Source organism: Erithacus rubecula (genome assembly GCF_903797595.1).
Source record: "Erithacus rubecula genome assembly, chromosome: 1".
Taxonomy (NCBI): Eukaryota; Metazoa; Chordata; class Aves; order Passeriformes; family Muscicapidae; genus Erithacus; species Erithacus rubecula.
The window spans coordinates 21,455,374-21,464,754 of NC_136658.1; positions in this window are offsets into that span (position 1 = coordinate 21,455,374).

A 9,381-nucleotide genomic window follows, 5' to 3' on the forward strand; every position below is an offset into this window, starting at 1 on the left:
TAGTGGCACTCAACAATAATATTTGTGTACAACTTTATCCTATAATCAGATCTCCCTGAGGTACACATCCTTCTGCATAATCCACCAAGTACATCCTGGTCCTTGAGCAAAGGCAATCCCACGAATGGGTTTGCCTGTACTCGAGGCAGGATGAATCCATACTGTCTTTCCTAGCAACCCTCTAACATGGGCCACTGGGACTTTGTCTCCGTCTACTACATTAAGGCCTTCAGACTGGGCGGGACCTGCTCGGTTGGTGGAACCTCGAGTGTTAACTAACCAAGTGGCTTTTGCCAGGTGCTGCTCCCAGTTTTTTAGAGATCCCCCACCCAATGCCTTTAATGTAGTCTTCAACAATCCATTGTACCTCTCCACTTTACCTGCAGCTGGTGCATGGTAAGGGATATGGTACACCCACTCAATACCATGTTCCTTAGCCCAGGTGTTGACAAGCTTATTTTTTAAATGAGTCCCATTGTCTGACTCAATTCTCTCAGGGGTACCATGCCTCCAAAGGACCTGCTTTTCCAGGCCCAGGATGGTGTTGCGAGCAGTGGCATGGGACACAGGATAGGTCTCCAACCATCCGGTGGTGGCTTCTACCATGGTCAGCACATAACGTTTTCCCTGGCGGGTCTGAGGCAGTGTGATGTAATCAATCTGCCAGGCCTCCCCATACTTGTATTTGGACCACCGTCCACCATACCAGAGGGGTTTTACCCGCTTGGCCTGCTTGATGGCAGCGCAAGTGTCACAGTCATGAATGACTTGGGAATGCTGTCCATGGTAAGATCCACCCCTCGGTCTCGTGCCCACTTATAGGTGGCATCCCTACCCTGATGGCCTGAGGCATCGTGGGCCCATCGAGCCAGGAACAACTCTCCCTTATGTTCCCAATCTAAGTCTATCTTTGAGACCTCTATCTGTGCAGCCTGATCTACCTGCTCGTTGTGCCTGTGTTCTTCATTAGCCCGACTCTTGGGAACATGGGCATCCACATGACGGACTTTCACGGGGAGCTTCTCTACCCGAGTGGCAATGTCTTTCCACTCATCAGCAGCCCAGATTGGTTTTCCTCTACGTTGCCAGTCAGCCTTTTTCCACCTTTCCAGCCAACCCCACAGAGCATTGGCTACCATCCACGAATCAGTGTAAAGGTAGAGCTTTGGCCATTTCTCTCTCTCAGCAATGTCCAAGGCCAGCTGAAGAGCTTTGAGTTCAGCAAGTTGACTCGATCCACCTTCTCCTTCGGTAGCTTGTGCAACCTGTCGTGTGGGGCTCCATACGGCAGCTTTCCACTTCCGGTTCATCCCCACAATGCGGCAGGAACCGTCGGTGAAAAGGGCGTAGCGTGTTTCATCTGCTGGCAGCTGGTTGTACGGTGGAGCTTCTTCAGCCCGGGTCACTTGCTTCTGCTCCTCCTCATCAGCGAGACCAAAATCTTCACCTTCTGGCCAGTTCGTGATTATCTCCAAAATCCCAGGGCGACTCGGGTTACCAATGCGGGCGCGCTGCGTGATGAGGGCAATCCACTTGCTTCATGTGGCATCGGTGGAGTGGTGAGTAGAGGGAACCTTTCCTTTAAACATCCACCCCAGCACTGGCAGTTGGGGTGCCAGGAGAAGTTGTGCTTCTGTGCCGATCACCTCTGAAGCAGCTTGAACTCCTTCATAGGCAGCCAAGATTTCCTTCTCTGTGGGAGTGTAGTTGGCTTCGGACCCTCTGTAGCTTCTGCTCCAGAATCCCAGGGGTCGGCCTCGGGTCTCACCAGGCACCTTCTGCCACAGGCTCCAAGACAAACCATGGCTCCCAGCTGCTGAGTAAAGTATGTTCTTCACATCTGGTCCCCTCCTAACTGGGCCAAGGGCTACGGCATGGGCAATCTCCTGTTTAATCTGAGCAAAGGCTTGCTGCTGTTCAGGGCCCCAGTGGAAATCATTCTTCTTGCGGGTAATAAGGTAAAGAGGGCTCACAATCTGGCTGTACTCAGGAATGTGCATTCTCCAAAAACCGATGGCACCTAGAAAAGCTTGTGTCTCCTTCTTGTTAGTACGTGGGGACATAGCTGTAATCTTGTTAATAACATCAGTAGGAATCTGACGCCGTCCATCTTGCCACTTCACTCCCAGGAACTGAATCTCCCGAGCAGGTCCTTTAACTTTACTCTTCTTGATGGCGAAGCCGGCTTCCAGGAGAATTTGAATAATTTTTTCTCCTTTCTCAAACACTTCCGCTGCTGTGTTTCCCCATACGATGATATCATCAATATATTGTAGATGTTCCGGAGCTTCACCCTTTTCCAGTGCAGTCTGGATCAGTCTATGACAGATGGTAGGACTGTGCTTCCACCCCTGGGGTAGTCGGTTCCAGGTGTACTGCACGCCCCTCCAGGTGAAAGCAAACTGAGGCCTGCATTCTGATGCCAAAGGAATGGAGAAAAATGCATTTGCAATGTCAATGGTGGCATACCACCTTGCTGCCTTGGACTCCAGCTCGTACTGGAGTTCCAGCATGTCCGGCACGGCAGCGCTCAGCGGTGGAGTCACTTCATTCAATGCCCGATAGTCCACAGTCAGTCTCCATTCCCCATCAGATTTACGCACAGGCCAAATGGGGCTGTTGAAGGGTGAGTGGGTTTTGCTGACCACCCCTTGGCTCTCCAGCTCTCGGATCGTCTTATGAATAGGAATCACAGCATCTCGCGTTGTTCTGTACTGCCGGCGGTGCACTATTGAAGTGGCAATTGGTACTCGTTGTTCTTCTCCCTGCAGAAGTCCTACTGTAATTGGATTCTCAGATAGTCCAGGCAAGGTGTTCAATTGTCGAATATGCTCTGCCATCACAGTTGCAATTCCAAATGCCCATCTTAGTCCTTTTGGGTCCTTAAAATACCCACTCCAAAGGTAATCTATGCCCAAAATACATGGGGCCTCTGGACCAGTCACAATAAGATGTTTCTTCCAATCCTTTCCAGTTAAGCTCACTTCCGCTTCCACCAGGGTGAAGTCCTGCGATCCACCTGTCACACCAGCAATTGAAACAGATTCTGCTCCCATGTGTCTTGATGGAAGTATCGTACACTGTGCACCTGTATCCACTAAAGCTTTATATTTCCGTGGTTTCGAAGTGCCAGGCCATCAAATCCACACAGTCCAAAAAACACGATTTTCCCTCGCCTCACCCTGGCTAGAGGCAGGGCCCCTCTAAGCCTGTTTCTCCTTCTTTTCTGGAGCATACATCTTAGAAGTTCCCTCAAGAGGATCAGACATGTCATGATCATTATCACGTTCAGCACTTTGGCTGCGAGAGACAGGAGCGGCTTTCCTTCTGGTGGAACTTCCTCTTTCAATCTTTCCTTCCTTCAAATCCCACACTCGTTTTGCCAGAGCAGCCGTAGGCTTCCCATCCCATCTTCTCATGTTCTCTCCAGAATCTCGCAAGAAAAACCACAATTCAGCTCAGGGAGTGTACCTCCTCTCCCAACTGGGGGAACGTCTGCATTGGGTACCAGGGTTTCTAATCTGTACAGCTGAAATTTGGAGGAGGTCCTCCTTAATCTCCTCCCTGAGTTTCCGATGATTTTTCTCTATTTTATCTTCTAAGTCTCGCAAGCGTGTTTCCACAGCTGCAATTCTAGCATGAGTCGGGCCGTGTACTGCATCCGCATATGCATGAAGCTTCTTTGCCATATCGAGTACTGTCTCATACACCTCATCTCTCTTCATTATCGCTAGGGCAGACGCATACTCAGGTGGCCCAAGCCGCACAAGTTTCCTCCACATTACCGGTGTGCATGGTACCAGGTCTGGATTTCTAGTTGTTACGTCATCCGAAAAAATAATTTCTGCTACTGCCATTTCCCTGAGGCGTTGAACCCCCTGCTCTATGGTTTTCCATTGGGTCTGCTGCACATATAAGTCATCCGCACACAGATATCTTTGTGCCACGCTATCCAGGACCCGTGCCCAGAGGCTTTGAGGGTTAGCTCCCCTCATCACACCTTGGTCGATAACAGGATCATGAGACAGAGACCCCAAATGTCTCGCCTCAGAGCCATCCAAAACCGTGGCCTCCCCTGCTGCATCCCAGAGACGAACCAGCCAGCTAATAATAGATTCATCAGGTCTCCGGGTGTAATCTTTTCTTAAACCACGAAGATCCTTCAGGGAAAGTGATTCATTATTAGTCTCTGCTCTTCCATTAGTTGTTTTAACTCCTGATTTTACATCAGGAGGTGTTGAGGGTCCCTCTCCAGCATCATCATCATCATCATCTTCCACTAGCCTATCAGTCTTCTTGGTGCATTTCCCACTTCTCGTACTGGTAGCCACAGCCATTGGTTGGGGCTTTTTCTCCAGTTTAGCTGCTGGGTTTTGGCCTAGGGGGTTGGCTGCAACTTGAGTCACTGGGATAGGGGATAATTTATCTCCCTGTTCCCTCTCCTCTGTCTCCTGCTCTATCGTGCCTAGCAGGGTACGATATGCATGTGCCAGGGCCCAGCTCACTGCAATAATCCTTTTCTCTTTAGAACCATCCTGACACTTCCCCTTTAAGTACCTTGCAACCTCAATCGGATTTTGAATCTGTTCTGATGGGAATTCCCAAATTATGGGGTCAGAAAACTCCTTTAAAATCTGGCCCATTTTCTCCCATTTGCCATTCCACTCAAGATTTCTCCTGCCCAGCTTGACTCCCAAATCAGGAGTCCTCCCAGCCCCTTTAGAAATCTCGGCCTTAATTTTGTATAAACTGCAAATGGTGCAACAAAGACTTAACAAATTAACTGCCAAAAAGATAATGTCCTTAATATTCAGGGAGGTCTGAATATTTTCTAATACAGATGTAACTAATTCAGAGGAGAGGAAAGGAAATAAAGGCAGAAAATCCTCTTTTCCTGCTTCTCCTCTAAGAAATAACACAAGCCATGATTTATATATTCCTGAAGCCGATTCTAACATTCTTATAAATCTCTTATATGCCATTATCACCAAGCCTAGCCTGATGAGTATTTTGGTTAATACCCCTTTAATACAAAAACTTCGTATTAAAGAGAGCACCGGAGCTATCTCTGGATAAGTAAACAAGCCCAACGACCACAACGGTATTAACACTTCAAAGAAACTTAATAACCACCCATACAGGCAGGCTCCCACAACAAAAGACATTCTGGATTCAATAGACATACCAATACCAACAGTTGAAAGCAAAATATTATTAGAATAAAGTTTTTTCCACTTTTCTGGTTTCCCCGTACGGGCCACCAAATTAATTTGTCCAAGTTTGGGACAAATTTTAGGAAAAAGACCTCCAAAGGGTCCCCTCCCCCCCCTTACAATTCCTTCCTTCACCAAGCTCGGAAAGAATTTTCTTCGGGGGAAAGTGGAAAAACTTTTTATTAACAAAATACAAAAGAAACACTTCCCAGCACAGACCCAGATTGAGATGAACTCGGCAGATCTTCGCCGGGAAGGGCAGCAGAGCTTCTTTGGCAGACTTCCAGAGGTGGTCTCCGAAGTTCAGATCCGTTTCCTCTGGAGCCGGTGCAAATCTTAGGGATGGGGGGGGAAAGGGAGAGGGACAGTTTAGGCAGCTGGGGGGGGAAAAGCAGCTGAAGCAGCGGAGGGGAGGGGGGCAGGGGGGCAGTCGAAGCAGCAGCAAAAGCAGCAGCAGAAGCAGCAGCGAAAGCAGCGGCAAAAAAGCCCCCAAAAGCTGAAAAAACACCCGGCTAGATAAAACAGCCCGGGGGAGGGGCCGGCAGCTCCATGGTGGGGGGTAGGGAGAGGAGCTAGTCAAAACATAACCCATAACAACATGCCAGGTCCACAGTCTGGCAATTAACTCTCTCTGTATGAAAGACAAAAATAAAAAATCAAGTACCAAAAACGGTGGTAGTTTTGTCATCCATGGGCTGCAGCCTACCACATCTGGGTGCTCAGCAGATAGGCACTTTCTAAAGAAATGAAGGACTGCTTGCTTTAGCAGAAAACACACTGCTGAGGTAAGAAAAGAAAGCACTTTCTGAGGCAGCAAAGTGCACTTCCTGTAAGAAAGAGCACCATTCATGACTCTTCAGAACTTTTCGGAAGGACCTCCTGGACTGAGGCTGTAGGCATCTTCAGAAATCATGGCCACATCTTCACTTTTAGTCAGTGCACTTTTTATCAGCCCACACAGCACATGTAACTTCTCAGGTGATTATGCTAAGCATTGGCAGAAGAAAGATTCAGGCTTCCCCTCATCACTCTGTAGTTACCATCTGTGAATCTGACAAGGTTTGGACTCTTCAGACAACTGTAGCTAACTTAATTTCCTTCCCTTTGGCACTGCACAAGAAAACCCCACATGAAGATCCTATCACACTGTTATACACTGGAAGCTTTTAGGGCTCTTAAGATCACACTTCACTAATTTACTACCTATTTGTGGAGCTTGGGGACCACAGAGCCCAGAACCAGGGAACCCTTTTCTGTCTCTACTGTTCTTGTCACCACATAGCAAGAAATATCCATCTAAAATACAAATACTGGTGTCAGAGAGACATAATCAAACCAGCATTTTGATCTGAAGCAAGGGGGAAGTTCAGAAACACAAGTTCACTTCTCCACCCAGGCATGTTTACACAAGGAGATGTGACTTTTCCTCTCTGTTCCTAAAGGAAAATTTTAACAGTTTTGCCCAATCTTCCACATCCCAATTCATTAGCTACTCAAGACCCTGTGTATGTTAGGCCTTTGCTCACACTGGCACTTGGCTGTTGGTTGTCATCCCAATTAAATAAGATGCTCCAGCAGAATTTGGGTGCTGGGCAGCCTAGTATTCAAGTTTGGTGGTAGTATTACCAAGACCTAAGGACTGTCTTACATCCCTGGTGATGTCTCCAGACCTCAGAAGTCTGCTAGCCTCAGCAACACAGCATTTCTGTCACCCTGCATCTGGGAGCTGTCAGTACTCTTATCAGTGTTATCGGCACAATCCCTGGGGCACCGTAGGAAGGATAATTATGACAACAGAGGGCTATGAAGGGCCTCAGATCAGATCAGTAACTGCTCTGCCCCGAAGTATTTATTCTGCAGGAAAGGGGATGGAAATAACACATACCTTTTAGCCTTGTTAAAAATGCATGCCATGAAGACAGCTCTCCTCTCAGGCTAAAATGTCTCCAGGGATGATCTCTGGGGAATGCCTGTGCAAGCAAAACACCCACCAGGGAGGAGGTTTCTCATGGGGCATCTGTAGGTGAGTGCTCCTCTAAGTGGGATGCCTGGGGGGAGAGCACATTCCCACATGGTGTGCTACTTGCCTCTGCCTTTCCCTTAGCAGTGCATCCTGTCCTTGTGGCTCGGAATACGCTTGTCACAGGAAAGTCCGCACATGTAGGGTAGGACTTCCTTTTAGTTCATCCCTAGCCAGCTTGTAAGATCAAATTTTGAACTAGAAACACCTTTTGAGTTGCTCAGCTGCTCGTCAGTAGCTGCTCTGTGCCAGCTGAGCTGTGTCCAGAGCCTTGGCACTGCACATGGGCACAGCCAGTCACCCCGTACGCTTCGTTAACATCCAGGTTTAAATGCCACTGCCATTCAGTCAGCAATACAGTGACACAGCCACCTGCACTGAACAGCCTTTGCCACGTGGTGACACAATAGCTGGTGTAATAGGGAAGGAACATGAGGATTTTAGGAGGCCTTGATACAAGGAAGGCAAAGTACTACTGAATCAGTGACTGGGGCTGCGTGCCTTGCTCCCTGCTGGGGAACAGGGGAGTCAGGAGCAGCTGCAGGTTTTGGAGATGGTGGCAGCCAGAGAGCCCTGCAGGCTGCATGGCCACAGCAAAGCAGCCCTGTGCTGCTCAGAACAGCTCAGCCCTGCTTTCTGCTGCTGCTGAGACTGTTGGAGGGGAAAATTCGATTTGCCTTTTGTTCAGTCAGCCTCACCGAAAGCCTCACTCAGCAGCTGGGTGAAAAGCAGAACCCGCTCATGGTACCGGCACCTGGGTATTGGCTGAGTTGAGAGAGACCCCAAGAGCTGAGCCTCCTCCTCTCACAGCTGCCTCTGAGAGCTCATGCTGGGGTAGAAGCACTGTGTCCATGCCACAGAGACATCAGCATCCTTTAACAGCTATGCCTGCTGCTCTGATTCTCATGGTGAAAGCCAGAAAGGATGGCAGAGGTGCTTGGGACCTGTGCTTTGCTAAATGAGGCTCAGGACCCATGGTGTATGTGTGCACTCTCTTGGCTGACTGCAGATGCCTCCCAGATATGCCCTGCCCTTATCCCATTTTCATCCCACCAGAGAATATGATGGCACATCCTGACAACAGCCAGGTAAAGAAGGGGGCACAGTGCCCTGTTCCTTTCCTCACATTACCCATACTCTGGCTGGTTCTGGCTGGTCACCTCAAAGGCAGCTCCTGTAACATGTTCTGTCTGAAAGGCTCTGATGCTGGAGCACTTTTAAATTTATGTTCCCATAAAATATTTTTCCATACAACATTTTTTTCATAAGCCATGGGACAGATTGGAATCTGACTCGTTCAGCTGTCGCTGGATGAAGGGAAGAGCAGAAGTGACAGGAAATTTTTAGGAGAACTATATTAAACTTTGTGTAGGATTTTGATTTAGTTGTAACAGTAAAATGAAATTTCAGCTGATATTTCATTATCCCTTTTGCAGTGCACTCTAATAGCATCTCCATTCATAAAATATTTCAGCTCCTGTTCTTTGGTGTTGATCTATTTGTTTTGCTCTAGAGCAGTTTCCAACACATAATGAATTTACCTTCTTCTCCTGCATACTTATGTATTCAGGAAAGGGACAACACCTTTCCAGGCTGCCAGCCTTGTATTTGCATGTTGGATCCTGAGAAGGATCTTTCATATGGGTGACTGTCTGCAAATGTCTTTGTGAACATCTGGCCAGATGTATTTCTTCCCCATTTTCCAGACTAGTGGAGTGCACTGTGAGCAGACAGGCAACAAAAAGAGAGAAAACACAAAAAGCTGGGCTAGGAAAGGGCAGGAGCTGAGGAGGAAACATTTTCTGTTTCCACCTGAACACGTTCCAGTGACCCATTACAAGTGTGTGACTTGCCTGGTTTTGCAGAAATCACAGTATGCAGTCTCACCAGAGGGCTGAAATGCCTCTCCCATTAAGCCTGGCTTGAACTGGAAATTTTTTGTTCTTTTTGGCTCTGCCCTCACTCACAGAAGTCAGGCTGTACAGCCGGCACCCAGGCAACTGTGAGGCATCTGTGTGCACAAAAGCAGAGGTGCCATATTCTCTTTGCACTCATTCCTGAAAATTTCATCCCTTCTTTTTGGAATTTATAATAATGGGCCTCACTTTTTACTGATATTTTCTTAGGAATTCTGCGAGGTGAACACAA